This window comes from Alligator sinensis, unplaced genomic scaffold (assembly GCF_000455745.1).
Source record: "Alligator sinensis unplaced genomic scaffold, ASM45574v1 scaffold59_1, whole genome shotgun sequence".
Lineage (NCBI taxonomy): Eukaryota > Metazoa > Chordata > Crocodylia > Alligatoridae > Alligator > Alligator sinensis.
The window spans coordinates 3,475,940-3,495,842 of record NW_005841878.1 but is presented as its reverse complement, the minus strand read 5'-3'; the positions used below and the strand labels follow the sequence as shown (position 1 = coordinate 3,495,842).

At 44.6% G+C, this 19,903-nt stretch overlaps 1 protein-coding gene across 32 annotated transcripts in view; it reads left to right on the top strand.

Moving 5' to 3' along the window:
* The window catches only part of ENOX1 (ecto-NOX disulfide-thiol exchanger 1), a 542,128-nt gene that overhangs the window by 42,508 nt on the left and 479,717 nt on the right, over window positions 1-19,903 (top strand). For 16 of the 32 annotated variants that reach the window (XR_003092514.1, XR_003092515.1, XR_003092516.1 and 13 more), the window contains exons 1-2: window positions 3,501-3,584; window positions 4,683-4,811. The exons of 10 other annotated variants lie outside the window; for them this stretch is intronic. The gene's annotated coding sequence lies outside the window, so the exon portion shown is untranslated. Of the gene's footprint in view, window positions 1-3,500; window positions 3,585-4,682; window positions 4,812-19,903 lie in introns of those variants that run through there. 6 more of the 32 variants (XM_025196197.1, XM_025196195.1, XM_025196182.1 and 3 more) reach the window with 4 other exon arrangements.

The following is a 19,903-nucleotide window of genomic DNA, read 5'->3' as shown; positions in this document are numbered from 1 at the left end:
TCATAGAAAGACTCCAATTGGCAACTCCCACCGACTTCAGTGTTCTTTGGGTTCTGCCCATAATGTGTATTTTTACTTCCCAGTATTCAAGAAGTAGGGGCCTTGATGCGAGTGTTCATGCTTGGACACAGAATATACATCTTCTGTGCATCTATTTAATATTTCTGAAAACTTACTAATGTGCATAATTAAAAGATTATTATTTTAATGAATCTTCTGCTTGAAAATGAGTTAACAAAAACATTGCCCTAAATGTCATTGAATATGGGTCATTAAACAGAGATGGTAAGCATCTTTTGATGCATATTTCTTAAGTTGGTAATTTGTTAGCTATTTTCAGTTGTAATGTATATTCAACATGAAGGAATTTAAATAAACTGTAATTAAAATATTTTTTTTAAATCTATAGGAATATTCCCCTAAATTCTATGCATTTAATAATATGTTATAGTTTTAATGACCAATTTCTAGTACTACATTTGTTGTTATTACTGGGGCTCTATAATTTTATTTATTTATTTTTGTTTATTTTCCCTTGAAGTTCTATCTTAAATATTAAAAAGACTTCCTGTAGTCTAACTTCCTGTAGGACTACACAAGGTCCTTCCAAGAGTGATTAGGTCATGGACCTGAAAGCATTTATACATGTGTTTTAAGTATGGAAATGGATCCATTGAAGCGAATGAAATTTACAAGTCCGACTCCTTAATTATGAGTATTCAGTCTTTTAGACAAAGAACCCACAGTATAACTTCCTGAATTGGGAGTATATCTTCTAATATACTGGAAAGAAAGCAGGAAAGAACTGTGGTATACTGATGGCATGCAAGTAATTTTTGGAAGAGATGTCCCACACAGTCCTTTTGCAGCACATATTCCCATTATTCCATGTGTTTTTAGCTAATGGAGTAGGAACAAAGCAGTAAAAACTCGCACCTTAGCAATCATCTTTTTGGTTAGTAAATTTGCAGAGACTAATAAGACGTTTTAATATGTGATGCTATATTTTAACAGCTATCTTTTGTAACTATTAAATTATAGTATTGGCCATTAAACTTTCTTATTAATTGCTGCAAATTTGGTTCTGAAAAGGTGATTTACACCCCCCCTCCCCTTTGCCCTTAGGGAAGTGCTATTAGCTTCAATAGAAGATTGCTTGTGTCATTCATTTCATTTTATAAACTGAATGAAGAGTCCTTGTGGTGTGGTGTTGGGTGTTCCTGGTGGCAAGGACATTAAAAAAGTAACAGATAGGGGTAGGGATGGAAAGGAAAACATCAAATGAGAAAGTTGGAAGCAAAGGAGGATGATTTAATAGATTCCAGTGAATGTGGAAGAGGAGAAAATGTGGGTATGTGAAGTGGGAAGGAAAAAGGACTATAATGTAAGAGGTATAAAATAAAGTAGCCTGCTTTTTGCAGTGCAAAGATTTGTGTACAAAGCTCTTAGTAATGCCCATGGAAGCATAATTTTTCATATACTGGATAAAGCTTTGTCTTCTACTGTCTTGGCTTTTTTCCCCCCACTTTTTTCCAAATGCATTTTGCTTAGGGTTTTACCTTTCGATTCTTTCTGGACTATGGGATCACTTTGCATGATCATTATTCGTCATCACTGGTGTATTTCACTTTAAAAAGTGGGACAGTCAAGCTCATATACAGGCAATACGGTTCTCTTAGAAACTGGCCCATGAATGTGAAACTTTCATCCAGGACAAATGGAAAAGATAAGAACAGAAGATTTGTGCTGCATTTATAGCAAAATGCTAGCACTATTTTTTGATCTAGCCTTTTAACAATTATGCCTGTGTACAGATTTGGTCTCTGCTATTTTGGAGGATAGCAGATATTATTCACTTTATAGTTTTGCAAGGGGCTAGGCCACCAGTGGAATGGGTATCCTGGAAAAGCTAAGAAATGTTTCTTAATCCACAATTAATTGAGTCTCCTTATTGAAGCAAACCCTTAAGAAGTTTGGGTGAAAAACCAACCCCTGCTAATTAAATAAGTTTCAGTAGACTCTTTTATTCATGTACTTTAATTTGGAATTCCCTTCTCCCCTAATACAGCTTGTCTAAATGTGTGTGTGTGTCTGTGTTTTGAATTAAAGTGCCCTACATTCATAAGCACTTCTTGTGAATTGGTTAATCCAGTTTGAGAACAGATTGAATTAATTTCTGGATGACTGTAAAATAAGGTTTTTATGCAAGCATCTGCATTAGCTTAGTCCTACTGGACAAACTTGAGTCTTCCCACCTCTGTCCCATATGGCATTGCATCACAGGGGATGTGCCCTGCTGACACCAGCTCCAGCTTGTCACTGTAGGGGGCCATTGCCTGAGTGGCCAAGTGCTGCACTTAGGCACCCTGGGACACATTGGCTAGCTGGACCTGATCTCTATGGCTAGGGGATATTATCCAACCACTGGAAGTGGTTACCACACCTGCCGGGTAAGCTGCACACAGGGAGGAGGGGTGGGGGGGAGGAGACACCACAGCCACCTGTGCCCGTGCCAGGTCACCAACCCATCCCCAGGCTGCATGCCTGGAGCTACGGGCCCCTCATGGGAGGTTCGGGGCCCTTCCCTTCCCTCCTTGTCCTGCATGGCTGAGCTCCCCCACCCCACTCCATCTGCCAGAGTTTCCCTCCCCCAAACATGCAGGGAGGCAGTTCAGAATTTTTTTGAGCATGCACCTGTATCCCAGCTAGGCAGCCAGTAGCCTGTCACATGTGGAGAGACTCGTTGATAGCAGCAGCAATCTCCTTGGCTGCAGGGGTAGGCAGAGATATCCCTCCAGGTGGCACACGTTACGGGGAAGTTTGGACTTGTCTTGGGGCGCCATTGAAGCTCAGGACCCTGTGCCAGGTTCTCAGTTGCCCCTTTGCGAGAAACATTGCAATCAGCAGCAGCAGGGCATAGTGGATTGGGCAGCCCTCAGAGTGCTCAAATAACTTGTTGCAGTGTGCCTGGGCAATTCTGACTAGGGGCAAGCTTGGGGCATCCTGTGTGCAGTGGGGCCCCTGGCCTGGGGTGCCTCTCCAGAGAAGCCTGTCTGGGGGAGGGGAGAGGAGAGGGCCATTAGCAAGTCTGCATCCTAGCTGGCCAGGAGCCCATGACCCAGAACAAGGATGCCACAGGCCTGGCAGCATGGGAGCAAAGTGTCTAGCCTATAGGGAGCAGAAGTTGTGCGGGGATGGAGGCGGGAAGAATCACTTTGGAGCCACTGTGGCAGCTGCTGGGAGGGGCCAGCCATGGCTCAGCCTGGGTGGCAGGCTGCCTGTGGCAAGTGGCTTCCCCGCTCCCACTGTGGAATCAGGGAGGAAAGGCTGTTCTGGTGGCCACCCATTGAAGGGGCTGCCTGGGCAACTTACCATGGCCCCTGGGTGCCTGTCTGTGCATGACCCCTAAACCGAGGGTGGGTAACACACAACTCCTATGGACAGTGTGGGTTATCTTTGAGATTTTGCAAACTCTCACAATGCCCCTCTCTGTCCTTGCTCTGCAGAACCAGCTGCTGGATGCAGGGCAGAACCACCTGGCAGTACAGGAGTTGGGCCCCCAAGGATGACTTCAGCCTCTGCAGGTGTGTTCCTCACATGCACCGACTCTATTAGTGCCAGAGCCAGGATCAGACAGTCTTCCTTGAGGGAAGAGAGTTGGACCTGGTGCTGAGAGCTCTGTGAGATGGACTAGGTGGACCACAGGACCGCAGGGTATACCTCGCCCTCCTGCAGAGGCTGGTCGAGACACAGGAGTAGCAGTATAAGGTGGTGTGCTGGGCAGCAGCCATCAGTGAGGAGAATTAGTGTGTTCTTAGTACGGTGCCGGCCCTGGCAGTGTGTTGCCATGCCTGGCATCCAGGCCCTGGCCTTCCCCTGGCAGCCACCTGTGGGCCTGCTGCAGGCTTCCCAGTGGGCATGGCAGAAGGTGCTGTGCCACCTGCAGTAGGCAGGGCACCCAGCCCTGCTCCAGATCCTAGCCCCCCAGCGCCTTGGCCACCCACTGTCCACCACCTGCCCCAGCTTCATGTGGCCTCTGAGTAGGAGGTGCCCATGGTGGGACTAGTTCCCTATATGGGGTCTGCTGGCCCCAGCCCCATGGAGGAGGAAGGGGAGTGGACTGAATGGACTGGACAGTGCCCAACCTGGTCCTGTGCCAGCCCCTGGCTTGCCGGCCTTGCCACAGCATCTAGACCCAAGATAGTGTCCATGAAGGGCAGGGTGCTAGGCAGTTCCCTCCAGGCCCTACGCCGTAAGTTCCTCCTTCCCACTGTTCCTCCTCTGATGCTTGTCAATAAACACCGTATGTAGTTTCACGGAGATGAGGGTGCTTTATTGGTGGGGTGTGTTGGGGATAGTGAGAGGGGTATCTGTTGTTGGGAGGGTAGGGGGCATCTGTTGTTCTGGGGAGGGAAATAAAGTTTAGGGTTTGACAACTGTCTGCAGTGTGCATGTTCTTGGGGTTGCACTGTGGACTTGGGGTGTGTAGGCAGTTGCCTAGGCACCCTACTGTGGGGGTTGGTGGAGGAGGTGGTCTGTGAGCACATTGTGGACACCGTGTCCTGGCTGCCGCTGCTGGGTGTGTGGCTCACCCAGGTCTTCAGGGGAGCTAGCCCATCCGCACTGGCACCACAACTCGCACTCCTGCTGCCAAAAGTCCTTGTCATGCTTCCTCCACCCAGGTCTCATAGAAGAGTTCTCCCTGGGCCTTACAGATGATGTGCAGGCTGTGATGATGGCTCGGTGAACTTCAGGTGGGCTGTGAAGGTGCACCAGCATCCCTTGAGGCTCCTGAAGGAGCTCTGGGCCAGGTACCAGTTGAAGCGCACGTGGCTTTGGTTGAGGTGGCCAGTGTAGGGATGCATGAGCCACAGCAGCGGTGGGTACATGGAGTTCCAAATGAGATGGGGCAGGATGGTCACATCACCCAGCTGCAGGTCTGGAACTGTTGGTGTGAAGTGGCCACTCTCCACCAGGGCTGCCAGGGTGGAGTTCCGAAAGTGGCCACTCTCCACCAGGGCTGCCAGGGGGGAGTTGCAGAAAATCTGGGCATCGGTTGTGCTGCCAGTCCTGCTGACGTAGATGTTCATGAAGGCCCCCTGGCGGTCCAACACAGCCTGCAGCATGATGCAGTAGAAAGGGCAGCGTAGTAGGGGCAGCCCACATGGGGAGGACAGGTGACGGGGATGTGTGTCCCATCAAGGGCCCCAGTGCCCTGGGGGAAGCAGAGTGCTCAGAAGCCTGCCATCATCGCAAAGGGGTTCAGTAACCCAGACCACGGTGTTGGCCAGCATGTACTGGAAGGCACCATAGACATCAAGGATAGCCTCCCTGGTGGTTGCTTTGGCCATCCCAAACAGGTAGGAGATGTTGTACAGGCTGGCAGGCATGGAGAGCTTCAGCATGGTGATGGCCACGTGGATCTCTGCGGGGAGTCATTGGCACATGTTGGTGGGCTAGTGCTCCAGGTTTGGGCTGAGATGCTGGACTAGCTCATGGAGTGTAGGCCAGGTCGCATGGAAAGAGCCAAGCTACTGGTCATTGTCTCAGGTGTGCAGGATGATGTGGTGCCACCAGTCCTGGCTGGTGGGGAGGCCCAGAAGTAGCAGGGCCAGGGCACCATGAGCTTGTGGATGCCAGCTCCATTGGCAACCATGTGGCCATTTTTGGCATTGCTGCCAGGGTCTAGGAGGTAGGCTAATGGCAGGTAGTCCAGGTTGGCGGGTGTGTTGGACCATGGGCTGGGCCAGGGACAGAGTGGGGAGGACAGAGTTGAGAGCCATCAGGGCCAGGTGGCCATCATTTTGGTTCTGGAGAATGGCTAGTGTGGTGGTGAGTAGAAGGCCATGGTGTTGGCTTCCGCTGCTGGGAGGAGGGAAGGAGCGTCCGTGACATGCTGGGCACAGGCTCTTGGGACTGCATCCTGGAAGGCTGTGTCAGTGGGCTGCCGATTGCTCAGGGCCAGAGAAATGTGTGGCCAGGGAACAAAGTGCAGGGCAGCCTTTTAAAGATTGGGGTTGGCACTTAGGCAGCTGTGGCCAGAGCCTGGACCTCCTGCTGGCTGCTGTAGGGGGCAGCAGCAGCCCTGGTCTGAACTGCTCCCTGGTTTAAACCCTGGTTGCTGCTAACCTGGGTGCATGTGTAGATGCTGCACCCAGGAGTAGTTTACTCTGGCGTAGATTGCTCCAGAGTTTATTCAGTCTCATTAATTGCACACGTAGACACGCTCACTAGGAATTACCTGCTGTTTACTTGTTAGCTCTTTACTTCTCTGGGGTTCAGTTGACTAGATATCATCTCCTCATTCAGATACTGGCAGCAATGCTACATTTGCAGTTAAGCCTGCCTGGAATCATTTACTTGAATTAGCATTCTAGCAGTGTCAAAGCAGCCAGGTCTTGTGCATGTACATGGAACTAAGCAGAGGTCCTGCATTTCCTTTCAGTTGCTGGGCAGGAAATTTCCTTAGTAGCAGTCACTTTAATGTGAGGATAAGCAGGCATCTGTTTTAGGATGCTACTCAGTGCTGCTCCCAGGACACCGTTCAATGCTGGAGCAAAAGGAAATTGCTTTGACAGAATTAAAAAAAAAAAAAAAAAAAAAAAAAAAAAAAAAAAAAAAAAAGTACTGACACAAGACTTGGCAGTGGCATAATTGTCTTTGCACGGCTGGATAGAACTTTTGCCAGGGTGGCCACTACTAAACCTCAGGATGATGTGGACCATACTGAAGGCATCAAAGATACTGTAGTCCCTGAAACTCCTCTAACAGGAGATGCCTTTAGAAAGAGAGGATTTTTTCCCTCAAGAGTCCAAGGAAGGAAACAAAGAAACAGACAGCTCCTGAAATCCAAGCAGTCAAACAGCCTGGTTGTAATGGGAACTAAGCTTTTGTGAGAGTATTATAATCTCTATTACTGTACAGTTGTAGAGCTGGTTGAACAAATATTTGTTCCTGGTGCTTGATAGTTACTGCTGTTTTGGACAGATATAAATTAAGAACCTTCTTCAACTTTTACACCCTTATCAGCTTGGCACTACTTATTTCCGCAAAAACTTAAAGATACCAGGGCCCCAGGCATACCATAACCAATCCCAACCCCTGCTTTCCAACTTCTTTGAATGTTTGTTTCCTTTGGGTTGACATCATCTTTTCTTTCCCAAAATGTACAATACCAGATGTTTGGTGCAGTGATTTAACAAACCACTGGTGTTATTGAGCAAATGGGCAACTAAATGGCAGATGAAATTCAGTGTAGATAAGTGTAAAGTGATGCACCTGAGCAAAAATAACCCCAAACTATACCTACACTATGATGGGCTCTACATTAATTGTTGCCACAAAGGAAAGTTCTGGGAGTCATTGTAGACAGTTTGCTAAAATCAGCTCAGTGCTCAGCAGCTGTAAAAAGGCAAACAAAATGTTGGGGATTAAGAAGTGAATTGTAATCAAAACTGAAATATAGTTATGCCCCTTTTTATAAATTCATGATGCATCCATACCTTGAATAATGTCCCCAGTTCTGGTCCTCACACCTCAAAAAGGATGTAGAAGCACTAGAGAATTTACAGATAAGGGGTGCAAAGATGGTGCCAGTTCCTTGTATGGAGGTGCTTCCGTATAAGGAGAGACTAAAAAGGCTTGGCCTATTGAGTTTAGAAAAAGACATTTGAGGAGGATGGACATAAGGGTTTACAAAATACTAAGTGCCAAAGAGAAAGTAAATAGGGATTCATTATTTACTATCTCTCACAATACAAGAACTAGGGGTTACAAAATGAAACTAGTAGGTAGTAATTTTAAAACTAACAAGGGGAAGTTCTGTTTTACAAAGCGTGTAATTAAAGTGTGGAACTCATTGCCACCAGGGCTAGTTACAGACAGTCAAAGAGCCTGAGGCTGAATCGATTCAGTCTTTGCAGTTTAGTCTAAACTGCACAGATTAAATTGAAACAGAAGTGAGCAGTCATTTACCTTTGATTCAGGTAATTCAGCTACATGCCTGCAGTGGCTAAGGCCAGAAGCCAGGGGGTGCTAGAACATGGCTCTCTGGCTGTGTTTACTACTTCTTCCTGCTGCCCCCAAGGTTTCTGGGATTTGCAGTCCAGACTTAAAGCAGCAGGACTCTGCAGGGTTGCTCATAACTTCTTCTTCCTGCTTCCAGGTGTCTCTGGTATTTGTAGTCCACAGTTGCAGCCAGCAGTAAGTTTGAGCAGGGCAAGAGGTGTTTAACCTCCCTTCCTGGCCCCAGACCCCAGCTGGGGTTTGCCTGGGGGGTGTTTAGTCCCCTTGGTGCAGACTGGACTGAATCCCCAACTAGGCTTGCGCCCCCACACCCTTGTCAGTCAGCCCTCACGGCTTCAGCTAGGGAGCAGAGGGGTGGGGCCAGCCCTGCTCTTTGGAGCAGAGAGCACAGCCCAGCCCAGGGCTGCAAAGCATGCTGGGATGCTGGGGGACTGTGATTTAACTTGAACCAGGAAGGGGTCTGGAACAGGAGTTTCATAAACCGGTTTGACCCAGATCAGTTAAGTCTGCTACTGTATTCAGCCAGGTTGATCTTAAACCAGTTTCAGCCATTTTGAAACTGGTTTATGTGCACTGACCTTGTGTTCTATTACAGGTTTAAACCAGTTTCTGATTGCTTAAACCAGTTTATGTGTAACTTCTGCCCCTAGCTCAGATGTTGTGGAAGCTGACAGGTTAGCCATATTCAAAAATGGATTGGACAAATTCTTGGAGGAAAGGAGCACCAAGGGGATGGTGCCAGGCTGGTATTGCAGTACCTCCAGGCCTGGTGCCAGTTCCTTCTAGAGGGAACACCTGCTCTTTTTTTTAAGAGCCAAAAAAAAATGGTTTCCATCTGCATGTTAACCCAACATGGACTGTGTGTTTTATAGTCATGCTCAGTGCTGGTTGCATTTAACCAACTTCATACTTAGTTTCTGTTGCTGAGCACATGTTGCTTCTGGGAGAAATTTAATTTCATAGATTTCTAGGGTCAGAAGGGACCTCAGTAGATCATTGAATGTGACCCCCCTGCCCTAGGCAGGAAAGAGCGCTGGGGTCAGATGACCCCAGCTAGGTGCTTGTCTAGTCTCCTCTTAAAGACCTCCAAGGTAGGGGAGAGCACCACCTCCCTTGGAAGCCCATTCCAGATTCTGGTCACCCTTACCGTAAAGAAGTTCTTCCTGATATCTAATTTAAATCTGCTCTCTGTCAGTTTGTGGACAATGTTTCTAGTTACCTCAAGGGGCACTCTGGTAAACAGTATCTTCTATTCCTTGCTCCTCCCACCCCCCCGCCAATGATTTATAGGCAGACACAAGATCACCTCTCAGCCTTCTCTTGTGGAGGCTGAAGAGGCCCAGGTCCCTCAATTTCTTCTCATAGGACCTTACCTGATGTCCCCCTTGTGCCTGTCTATAGTCCAAATAGGAGAGATGTCCTTATCCATGTTCAGGAATACAGATGCAAAAAACTCATTCAAGAGCTCAGCTTTGTTCCTCCTATCTGTCACCAAATGCCCTGGTCTGTCCTGTAGGGGTCCTGTGTTGCCATGCACCTTGTTTTTGCTTCCTATCTACCTAAAGAAGGACTTTTTGTTTTCTGTAATTTGTGTTGCTAGCCTGAGTTCCATTGATGCTTTGGCCTTTCTAACTGACTCCCTGCAAGTACGAGCCAAGTAGGTATATTCCTTTTCGGTGGCTATCCCCTGCTTCCACAGTTTGTATGCCTTTTTTTTCACCCCTAGGCTTTCTTGGATTTCCCTGTTCAGCCAAGAGGGTTTCTTGGCCCCTTTACCTCCCCTTGATGTGCAGTGGGATAGTCCTCTTTGGTGCCCTAAGGATCGTTTCCTTGAGAAACAACCACCCTTCCTGTACTCCCATGTCACCAATGTTCCTGTTCCTCGGTACCTCACTTACTAATCTTCTGAGCTCATGATAGACAATGTATTTAGTGAGATTTCCTTGTATGTGGTTATAAGACAAGAGCCTTTTTCCCCATGTCAGTTGGGGTGGGGGAGGGGGAAGCACACCTTGTCTTACATTTCAGTAAATGTGGTATTTCTGGGTTGGTGTGTGTGAAATAGGAGAGGGAGCGGAGGGGGAAGGGATGCTTCTTTTTGTAGTGTTCTCAGGAGTGCTGTGGTACAGATATACCTCAGCTAACTGTAATCAGACTCTTGGCATCTATTAAATTCTGTGGTTTTTCCCAGTAACTGCAGGGTTCAGTTTTTGCCTTACCAGATTCATGCAAACTTCTTATTTCATTGCTTTCAGCCCACAGACTGCTTGTTTGCTCCGACAACTTTGGCTTTGCACAATGTTCTGAAAGTATCTGCACCTTTGTCTCCGACCCTTCTGGTGAGGCTTCCTATATTGTTTTTACAGGTGGCTGTGCAAAATACAACAAGGAGGTAGGTATTGTTTAGCTGCTTCTAGTCTCACAATTACTCAGTGCTATTTACCTTTCAGACTTCCAAACACATTTCAGTCTCATTCTGTAGCTACATGTGGTAAAATTGAACAAGTCCTTTCTTTTACTCGAATGACCACTAAAAGACTTTGTAAGCCAGGGAGAAGAGGGTAAACTTAGGTCCCTGAATGGTAAGCTAATCCTGATGGCGTTAATATCAGTGGTACTCTTGGGAGCAAAAAAAGAAATGTGCGAGTTTTGAAAAACATTAGTATCACCCCCAAAGAATAATAATAGCAGCCGTGCCATGGAGAAGACCACCAGGGAGAGCTATCTCCTTCTGTTCTAATATTAAGGATGGAGAATACATACATGGCATATCAGATCCTCAGTACAATTCAGGGTCCTCCACTGTTCAAAATTATGAGTAACCTCCTGTGCATTGCCTCCAATGCATCTCCCCCCTCCCCCTTTTTTTTTAATAGCAGAGCTTACCTCCATGATAGCCCTGACAAGTTGATCTACCAACCCCAAACTTGTTAGCTACTGACGGGTAGTAATTTGGGGTGCTGTAGTGGCAGGCTTCCATGTTGCAATGGACACATGTTTCTCCATGTCAAGGGGGAACTTCCTTGTTGGTGTTCCTCTGCCACAGCCTCAGATGTGATCACTAAATAGATCTCTGGGAAAGTGGCCTTTGCCTCCCTGAAATTCTGCTGCCATTGCTGATCATTCCAGTCACAGAACTGTCCTTTCCTGCCAATCAGTGCTAGTTTCCTGAGCCCAGAGATGGCAATCTGCTGAGTGAAGCTGTTAAGAGGAAAGGCTCATCTATAAGTAGTTGCTCAGTTTCATCTCACCCTCCCTGCTTCCCCCACCTCCTGTGTCCAGATGGGTTCTGCAGCATGGTGGCTGGCTGCCAAAGCTACCCGACTGTGTGATTGCACCTACATATGAAGCAACCTCATGCGTTAATGACTGTCAAGACTGTTACGCACAGCAGTGTTCCCTCCATGCTGGCTGACAGAAGTTTGAAAATGGCGCTGCCTTGCAAAAAAACCCCCCAACCCCTGCCAGATAAATCAGTAGAAGAAACACGGGGACTTGTTCATTTGATCTCATGTTCCAGAAGTCAAATAATTGCTGGGTGAGTATCCTAAATTGTGCTTTGAAGGGAAAAATTCCCAGAATGTATAGAACCCAGCAGCAGGAGAAAGTACGAGGCTCTAAAATACAGGGTATGTCTACACAAAACATTTACTGCAGAGCTGCCTAATTAGCTCTGCAGTAAACCTCTCATCATCTACACATGCGAACCTATTAGGTTGCAGTGAAATAATAAACTCCTCAGCAGGATAGTACTTTTAAATACAAGTAGTATGCTGCTGTGGAGGATTTTACTCCGTAGCAATGCACATGTAGACGCTGATGTGGCTGGCTGGGGCATGAGGGTTCTTCAATGTGGGGGCTTCCTGCTGGCTAACTCCACACTGAAGCACCCTAATGTCCCAGCCAGTCCCCCCAGCAGCATGTTGAGCTGGGTCAGAGCAGTCTCGGGCTGGCAGACTGACCGCCCGCCTGCCCTCACCCCCCGCTCTGACCCAGCTCAAGATGCTGTGGTACTAGGCGCATGTTCAAACAGTGTGCCTGGGAGCAATAAATTGGTGCGATGAGTGTTGGAGTTTATTGCTTCAAATTAATTGCATGTGTTGGACGTGCCCATAGAGTGCTTCTTTCAGGAGGCAGTATTGTACGTAGACGCTGATTCCAAAGAGAGCAGATTAAAAACTGGTTGTGTGGGCACAGTTATTTTGGAGTATTTGTTCTGCAGCAGTTTGTGTGCAAAAACCATAAAATCCCCAGGTCTTAGTGCTGGAATCCAAAAATCAGATGTGAGGAGCCAGAGGAAAATTATTTCCTGTCTCCACCCAAACAAATCCATGGCTTTTAAGTATGCTGGGTACATTCTGTCACCGTGAAGTTTATCTTGCCCTTACCTGCAGCAGGAATAAGGAGAAATAGTTCCACACGTAGGAAAATATTTCCATACTGTTATTGAGAGATAATGTAAGACTTTCTGTTGTTTGGATCAAAAGAGTAAAGTCAGAAGCATAGGCTGTGGATGGTTCATATTTTATTCTTTTCAAAAGTTATACAATTTTATACCCCTCAAAACTTTAGCACAATCCCCAGTATTAAAGTGTCGTTGTTGCTTAATGGAAAATAACTGGTAAGGTCAGTGAACTGGAATAACTTTTTTCCTGAAAGCCACCAAATAAATACATGAGGGGGGACCCCTTAAATCTTTTTCTAAGGTGCTAGACAGCATCACTAGGATCTGGTCTTTGCCACCCACTTCTCCAAGGCATAATTCGGGACTCTGTCCAGCAGAGCACTTAAGCGCCTGCCTAAATTCCACATGGTTTGTCCGTGTGCTTTATGTTGCTGGATTGGGGCCATGTTCTGAACCATTACCAGTAAAAGTGTTTCTTTTCAGTTTGCCCGCTACCTAGAGAAGGTTCACGTAGGTCTTTTAAGCATTATCATCCATTTTTACCCATGCTGCTAGCACACAGCTATTTTTCTGGGTGACCTTCTCATCTAATGGTATACCAGGGAAGCTGCTCAAGCAGTGATGAACAGTTTTAACCATGCCCTGGAGATGTGCTTGTATCAACAACCTTGAGAGGAACAACCTGACAACCCGACTTCCCCTGTGGGTTGCTAGCTAGGAGTTCTGGGGTCAAAGTAGGTATGAGTGACAATTTCTCTTCCTCCAGATTATTTCCTCAAATTTCAGACCATGATCTCTCTTAGTCTTGGCTAAGAGTCAGCCTCAGATCAGACTTTCTGTATCTTTGTGTAAAAATGGTATTGAGTACAGAAATACTGCTGTGGTCAAAATAGAGGGGAAAAAAGCGCTATAGGATATTAGTGATAATTCTTGGTGTAATTTGTCATCAATAGAATCATGTCCATGCATTACAGAAGTCTCCAATATTTATTTTTTCTTTCTCCCTAGCTGCTAACAGAAGTTCTTAAAGGTTGGGATTAGGGATCAGATCCCATCACACAATTGCACTGCCTTTATGCATGGTGATTTTGGGGTTAGGGTCAGATCCCAATTGTGCTGTATTTATCAGTGCAGTGGGAACCCAGGATCCTGATCCCAAGATCCCCTGCACAGGCAAGTTGAAAGTTGAAAACTGGGTGACCATCTATGTACTGATTTTCAGCTGACTCAGGAATCGCACTAGGGCTCAAACTGGCGGCAGTGTGATCCCTAGAGCTGGCCAATGATTAGCAGATTGTCATTTGGTAGGGACCACACCAGGGCCATCTTGAGCCCCGGTGTGATCCCAGGGCCAGCTGACAGTCAGTGGATTGTCAGCTGGTGGGGACTACACTGGGGGCCAGTTGGAGACCCTATTGCAGACCTTGCTCTGCTACATATTCAGTTTAAATCATAATGGAAGCAATCCATAAAATCATTACACATTTTTTGTAATATTTTTGTGGCTGGCTTCCCTTTTTGTGGTGCCGTTAATTCCCTGAACATGTGGCCAGATTACTATTTATGTCCCGATTAACAGGCTAATTGTGCCTTAAGTGTAACATCTGCCGGGGACTTTAGCATGTATCTGTTGTAAATTTGATCAAATTTATTAACACCCCCCCACACCTACCTGTTGGAGTTACAATTTTTTAATTAATGTTTTAAATTAACTTTAAATACCATCTCTCTCTAAATGCAAAAATTAAGGACACAGGATTAAAGTTGAAAATTGTGGCTGATAATTAGTCATCATCTTGGTGGATATATTATGATGGTATATAAAAGAATAATGTGTGATCTTACCTTTTCCAAGTTCCTGTAGTCCTTTGGCCCAGGAAGATGAGTTGAGGACAGAATGTCAGGATGATTTTCATCCTGAGCTCTGAATTTGCTCTTTGCTTGCTGTTGTGGATTTGTGCCAAACTCTTAGTACTTTAAAGTCGACTTCTTCTCTGGTCTGATGCTTTAAAAATGCCTAGCTATGCTTTTGTCCTATTAATTTTTGATAGTTTTGATTTCTGCTGTTAAGCAGAAATCAGGTGTCCTGTTTTTATTCTTCCTTTACCTTAAGAAAATACTTTAGATGCTAAACTGAAGAATATCCATTTTAGTGTTTGTTCCACTTTGATGAATACTGTAGTATAGGCTATTGGTTTATATTTTTTATGAATTACAAAAGTATTTTTGATGTTCTACGTATCTACCATTTATCCACACAACTGTCATCTTTTTCCTAGACAGTCTTAAATGTCATGATTGCCAATATTTAACTACTCCTTAGCTGGATTTACCCTGTGCAGCATAGCCATTTGTTAAACGTATGTCTGAGACTGCCGAATTTCAATTAAAGAATAAATTGACCCTTTGTTTCTTTTCCCCTAACATAATTTGCTACTTCAAAAATATTAGTCCGTTATGGAAACATAAAACTGATGTCCATTTATTTTGTGTTGTAAATCTGGCTTACATATTTGCTACCTAAAATAAGTGCTTAACACAAAGAAAATAATTTCCCTGAGAGAAACACTGCTGTGTGGGAGAGAAATATGTTTTCAGATCATCTCTAGAGCTTCCAAACAAAAGGGAGAGGAATAAAACAAGCTCTACTTGTTTTAGTAGGTCTGTAAATGCTGTGTGATACATGTGTCCAGTCAGACACATTTGAATGTTTTATATGTTCATGCATTTTTTTTAATCGAAATGCATCGTGCAGTGAATATTTCAGAATGGCACATCCTTTATGTGTATGGTGTTAGAGGCAGGTTAAATTGGACATGACTTACATTCTTTGCAACCCAATTGACGTTTAATGTAAAATTTAGTTTATCATTTCAAATGCTTGGGCTCTGTGCTAGGTAGTTTGGTTTGTTATGATAACCTGGAGAGAATAGAAACTTGTAAGGTTCTTTCTCCTATTTTCACTGTTTTCATATCAGTTGTGTCTCCATGCTGTTTTTACTGTGTTTTATGAGACAAACTGAAAAATGTACTTAGCCAGCACAGGCAATTAAATGTATGCTGTCTTTTTATTTTGCATGCATATCCTTTCACAGTTAAATGCAGTGTATGCTGTCCCTGTTTAGTGACCTGGGCTTGGGCTGTGACACATTCAGTGCAATTTGACCGTGAAAGGAGATCTTTTCTACATCTATACTCATGCATAAGACAGGATTGTTAAAACTGGGATGGCAAGGTTAAGTTAAAGATTGTATTGTCTTCTCATCATCTATAGGCAGAAAAAATTCCAATCCTGAGATGCAGACTAGTTCTTTGTAAGGTCCTTGACCAGCCAATAAACGACATGGTTTAAGAAGGACCTGCCAAGTCGACAATTAATGAGAATTAATCCAGGCAAGAATGTTTTTAAATTAATAGTGTATGAAACTATTGTCCCCGGTTTTCCGCTGCTTCTTTTTAAAGTGTTTAAGCATTAGAAATCTGTCAGTGAGCTGCCGGTGAATTCATCTGAAATGGTTATAGAAATAGGAAACTTGTTTCCTATTTTATGCGTATTTTTGGAATATGTTTGGTATTTTTAAAAGGAATGGTACAAATGTAATGCAGAAATGTGTTTGTGTATTATTCACTAGTTTTTATTTTCTGGAGATTTTTGGCGTGTAGACATCTGTACATATGTAATTTATGTAAACCTGTATCTGTGTGGTACCTACTAGAATATGTATATTTGTAAATTGTAAAATACCTATCTGAATTTCTGAGGTGTACTCTTATTTACTCATATTTACCAAAAAATAAAATAAAAAACCCTGATTATACCTTCTTAGTTGACGGTGGCAGCAACAGTAACAACAATGGCAGTGTCTCTTAATTTGTTATGTTATCCTGTGATAATTCCTTAGTGATATAAATGTTACTGCTGCTTTCTTGCTTTCCGTTGTGGAGGGTACTGCCAACTACCTTCATGTATGACCTGCATATACTATTATGAGGATATTTATATTATCATAATGCTCAGAAGTACTAGATGTGAGCCAGGATCCCACTCCAGTAGGCCATGAATAAAATACAAAAGCAAAGAGACTATCTCTAAATAAATTGCTTACAGTTAAAGTCTGAGGCACAAGGCAAACGATGGATACAGATGGATGGGGTAGTACACAGAAAAAATGGACGGCACTGGGCAGCAGTGTCAACACGTTAGTAATCTGTTGTCAAGCTTTTTTTTTAAGCATTGGAGCAAAGGATATTTTCAGAAAGGTTCGAAGGATAATGAGGTAGCTTTGCAGATATTTGAGACCTTTCTCCTAGGCATGAGAGCCTACACAGAGAAAAAACATAAAGGTGTTTGCTTGAAATTTTAACAAGCAGGCATCATGAACTAATGAGAGGAGCTGACTTCTCCGTACAGAAGGAGAGATGATAGGTAAAATGAGGATTGGCTGTGAAGGGCCTTGGAATTAAGGTGAAGTAACTTCCCTTTAGCATGACAGTGAAAAAAAGACCATGGGTGGGATATAAAGAGAAGGGTAACATGGTTACACTAATAGGTTGGGAAAAAGATCTTTGTAGCAGTGTTCTGAATTGATCTGGGCAGTCAGGACTACATTTGTCAGGGCCAGCAGTAAAAGATCACGATGAGTACTTGGCCGAGAGATTTAGCTGTGTGGGTGGATATGAAAGGTCATATCTTAGAGATGTTTTGCAGAAATAATCTATGAGCCTTAGACAAAATTTGGCTGTAAGAACTTGGGGAGAAATCAGAGTTGAGGATAGTGGTGTTGTCCATAACTGGGAGAGTACATTATTGGAGAGAATGTTACTGGAGAAAAGGGTGTACATTAGAGGCAGATCTCCCTAATTTTCAAATCGCACTTCATCTTTATGTGCCCAAGTGGTGTGTATGTAGCTGCTCATGTGCAACTTTTGGCACTCGTTCAGATTTGAGCTTTCCACCTGCATAACTACATTTGTTCTGTGCTAGCTTTATGAACATGCTCAGAAGACTGGACTATGGCCATGTGTGCTCTGGAGTGGAATAAGATTGCCCGAGTATATATGTAATTCTGTGCAAGTCCCTACAACTTTAGATGGAGAAAAAAACATGGTTAGTGACTGATGGTGGGAGGAGTTGGACAGCTTTCCCATATTTTAGATCAATAGTCTAGTAATTATAGCACCTACCCTGGTTTTGGAGACCCAGGTTCTAAGCCTCTTTCACGCAGAAGGGGTTTCACCCTTGCCTGAGTTCTGGCCACTGCTTTTGCCCTCAAAGGCTTTGCTGCACCTTGCATTTAATGTTTGTTGGATGAAGTGGATAAAAGCAGTAGGATAACTTCTTCCCCATGGGTTCTCTAACTTTTACTCAGGGCTGTCCAGTGGGCCAGCCTCAAAAAAAGGTCTGGATGGTACTTTGGGCAATGTGTGGTGATTGGGGAACTTTTCTAGAAACCAGACAATGCAGGTTCAAATTCCCCCTGGTTAAGAGGTGCATAGCCTAAGTAGGGCTAATGGATGGGAGGCTTCTCTTTTACTGTTGTTGCTGGTATGTTACTTTAGGCAGCCACACATGTACCCAGGTGATCCTGTTCCAGCACAAGGGAGAACAATGTAATATCTGAATAAGTGCCAAAACTGTACTGATGTGGCTATGTAAATTCCACATAGGCATGGAATGATGAAGTAGAAATGCTCCTAAGTTTTGTTTCAGATCTCATATGATGGAATATGAATGAAGAAACATCAATCCTGCAGAAACTTGAGAAATGTGTACTTGGAGCTGGTCTTTAGGACTATTAGACCTGCTGAAACAAAAACATTTCAAAAGTTGCTGTGGACTAAGGGAATGATGGCTAACTGGGGACGGCATGTGTATTGTCAAGAAACAATATCGGTCCTGTCAGAGGACTGCAATCTGATTGGGAAGTAATAATTTTGTAAGAGGGATTAATACCTTTTTGAAGCCAAAGGCAAGAGCAAACTAAGAGAGTTACGCATGTGAGAATCGCGTATGAAAATGATTGTTTAGACCCTGTTATTCAGTGAATAAATATACGTGTTCCAGTGATATTTACCAAAACAAACAACAAAAAAATCCTTTAAATCAGTGTATTTCATAGTAGTGACAGGAGAGGTTACTACAATGCCAACTCTTGTATAGTCCCAAAATTCAGTGATTTAATACTTATTGATAGTTTAACTTTGAACAAACTAATCAAATCATTTGCATCAATGGAGAGATTCAAACCTATCATACAACACCAGTGTTTAAAAAAAAAATCAAGCATTTCAAGTATGAATCAGAAGTTTGTCTGGAATGATGCTATGCCAGAACTTGCTTCATCTCAAGTGTTACTGACACAAACTGTAGTAGCTAAGATTTTGTCTGGGACAGCTAGGTCAAAAATTAAGCTAAATACACAAGATAAATGTAAATGTGCTATTATAAGATGTTTTTACTTATTGTTGATTTTTGTGTGTGTATATTTTAGATCAACAATCAAGTTAGCCTTATAGTTTCATAGTTGGTAGGGTTGGGACCTGAGCAGGTTATCAAGTTCAACCCCCTGCCATGGGCAGGAAAGAATGCTGGGGTCAAGTGACCCTGGTTAGGTGATTATCTAGCCTCCTTTTGAAGACCCCCAGGGTAGTGAGCACCACTTCCCTTGGAAGTTGGTTCCAGATCCTAGCCACCCTGATCGTGAAGTAGTGCTTCCTGATGTCTAGCCTGAACCTACTCTCAGTCAATTTATGGCTGTTATTCCTAGTTACTCCTAGTAGTGCTCAAGGGAACAGGGTCTCTCCTGTTCCCTGCTGGTCCCCCCTGGTAAGTTTATAGACAGCCACCAGATCCCCCCCCTCAGCCTTCTCTTGTGCAGAGGCTACGGGTTCAGGTCCTGTAGCCTCTCCTCATAGGACCTGCCTTGCTGCCCCTGATCATGCGAGTAGCCCTCCTTTAGACCCTCTCATAGATTTCATAGACATCAGGGCTGGAAGGGACCTCGGAAGATCATCGAGTCCAGCCCCCTGCCCAAAGGGCAGGAAGTCAGCTGGGGTCATAGGATCCCAGCAAGATTAGCATCCGGTTTGCTCTTGAAGGTGTTCAATGTAGGTGCTTGAACCACCTCCGGTGGCAGCCTGTTCCAGACCTTGGGGGCTCGGACAGTAAAGAAATTCTTCCTTATGTCCAGCCTGAAACGGTCTTGTAGTAGTTTATGAACATTTGACCTAGTCGTCATCCCTTGTTCACCAGAGTGCCCCAAGGGATGACGACTAGGTCGAATGGTCATAAACTCTCAATGCTGTCCACATCCCTCCTGAAGTGCAGCGCCTAGAACTGGACACAGTACTCCAACTGCGGCCTGACCAATGTCTCATAAAGGGGGAGGATCACCTCCTTGGACCTGCTCATGATGCATCTGTGGATGCATGATGAGGTGCGGTTGGCCTTCCTGACCACGTTCTCACGTTGAC